This window comes from Ctenocephalides felis, unplaced genomic scaffold, assembly GCF_003426905.1.
Source record: "Ctenocephalides felis isolate EL2017-DRISC unplaced genomic scaffold, ASM342690v1 CF-g0.4_SCAFFOLD_01886, whole genome shotgun sequence".
NCBI lineage: Eukaryota > Metazoa > Arthropoda > Insecta > Siphonaptera > Pulicidae > Ctenocephalides > Ctenocephalides felis.
This window is the reverse complement of record NW_020538040.1, coordinates 120,937,756-120,940,255: the sequence shown is the minus strand read 5'-3', so window position 1 is coordinate 120,940,255 and position 2,500 is coordinate 120,937,756.

The following is a 2,500-nucleotide window of genomic DNA, read 5'->3' as shown; positions in this document are numbered from 1 at the left end:
CGACTAGCTCCGGTCAAACGTTCATGAAACGAATGATCATTGCCAGAGGCTTTTGCCCACAGTATATTGTACTATGGGAGCGCACAACATTTAGTCTGCAACATTATATTGCGACATATAGCACACGTTTTATTCACTTAATAGTAAATGTACATTAATGATCCTTCCGCAGGTTCACCTACGGAAACCTTGTTACGACTTTTACTTCCTCTAAATAATCAAGTTCGGTTATCTTCCCAGCAACATCGGCAACGTCGAAACGATGCCGCGCACCGGTCCGAAGACCTCACTAAATAATTCAATCGGTAATAGCGACGGGCGGTGTGTACAAAGGGCAGGGACATAATCAACGCAAGCTTATGAATCGCGCTTACTAGGAATTCCTCGTTCATGGGGAAGAATTGCAAGCCCCAATCCCTAGCACGAAGAGGCTTCAACGGATTACCCGGACCTTTTGGCCAAGGAAAACCTGCTGATCTCTTCAGTGTAGCGCGCGTGCGGCCCAGAACATCTAAGGGCATCACAGACCTGTTATTGCTCAATTTCGTGCGACTAAATGCCGCCTGTCCCTCTAAGAAGATATATTTGTACGCCGGTAGTGAGAACCACAACCAACAACGACCGAAGCCGAAGCGGAGGGTCTTTGCGATACCAGAAAGTACGTCTATTTAGCAGCTAGAGTCTTGTTCGTTATCAGAATAACCAGACAAATCACTCCACCAACTAAGAACGGCCATGCACCACCACCCACCGAATCAAGAAAGAGCTCTCAATCTGTCAATCCTTCCGGTGTCTGGACCTGGGGGGTTTCCGTGTTGAGTCAAATTAAGCCGCAGGCTCCACTCCTTGTAGTGCCCTTCCGTCAATTCCTTTCAGTTTCAGCTTTGCAACCATACTTCCCCCGGAACCCAAAAGCTTTGGTTTCCCGGAAGCTGCCCGCCGAGTCATCGGAGGAACTTCGGCGGATCGCCTTCGAACCTCTAACTTTCGTTCTTGATTGATGAAAAAACACATTTGGCAAATGCTTTCGCTTCTGTCCGTCTTGCGACGATCCAAGAATTTCACCTCTAACGTCGCAATACGAATGCCCCCAGTTGTCCCTATTAATCATTACCTCGGAATTCCGAAAACCAACAAAATAGAACCGAGGTCCTATTCCATTATTCCATGCACACAATATTCAGGCGAATGAGCCTGCTTTAAGCACTCTAATTTGTTCAAAGTAAACGTACCGGCCCACCTCGACACTCGGTGAAGAGCACCTTGGTAGGATTTTGAGTTGGGCCGCCTTTTGACGGCTAAGCCCACCGGTAGGACGTCCACAGACATGCCAGTTGAACACCGCGAGCGGTGAACCGACAGTGTGGGACACAGATTCAACTACGAGCTTTTTAACCGCAACAACTTTAATATACGCTATTAAAGCTGGAATTACCGCGGCTGCTGGCACCAGACTGGCCCTCTAATAGATCCTCGTTAAAGGATTTAAAGTGTACTCATTCCGATTACGGGGCCTCGGATGAGTCCCGTATCGTATTTTTCGTCACTACCTCCCCGTGCCGCGAGTGGGTAATTTGCGCGCTGCTGCCTTCCTTGGATGTGGTAGCGTTTCTCAGGCTCCCTCTCCGGAATCGAACCCTGATTCCCGTTACCCGTAACAACCATGGTAGTCGCAGAAACTACCATCGACAGTTGATAAGGCAGACATTTGAAAGATGCGTCGCCGGTACTAGACCGTGCGATCGGCACAAAGGTATTCAGAGTCACCAAGTCAAACGGTGAGCAAGGCAAGCCCGCCACCGATTGGTTTTGATCTAATAAAAGCATTCCTTCCATCTCTGGTCGGAACTCTATTTGCATGTATTAGCTCTAGAATTACCACAGTTATCCAAGTAATGTGGGTACGATCTAAGGAACCATAATGATGTAATGAGCCATTCGCGGTTTCACTTAATGGCTTGCACTGAGACATGCATGGCTTAATCTTTGAGACAAGCATATACTACTGGCAGGATAACCAGGGGTGCTTATATATAATAGCATAGTGCGTAAATGTCCCTCGGCGTCACCCGAGAGACCACACTTTGTATAGAAAAGTTCGATGAATATTTCTAACAACGAATTTTCTTAATATATATATCTGAGTCGTACGATATTCCCTGAACATAACGAACAGTTTACATCGCGACTTGATATTTTATATATTCTGCGCTTACAAGAGGCTAGACCTTTAACAACCGTCGAAACGGCGGTCCGTACATGAAATTTGCGGTCCGCAGACCAGTTAATTTCAAACAGTCTCTTTACCCTTCGTTAGATTGAAAACGTCGGGGCGAATTCATTATAAGAATTCATCGTTATAACTAACTTTATTCTCGCTCGGAGAGTATTGAGTTGATTGCATTTGTATATTTTATTTTCCGCATAGAGTCTTTGCGTCAACGACACATGCCCGCGGATATGCTGTACAGTATGGTTGAACACTTTAAATAAGGTCCAG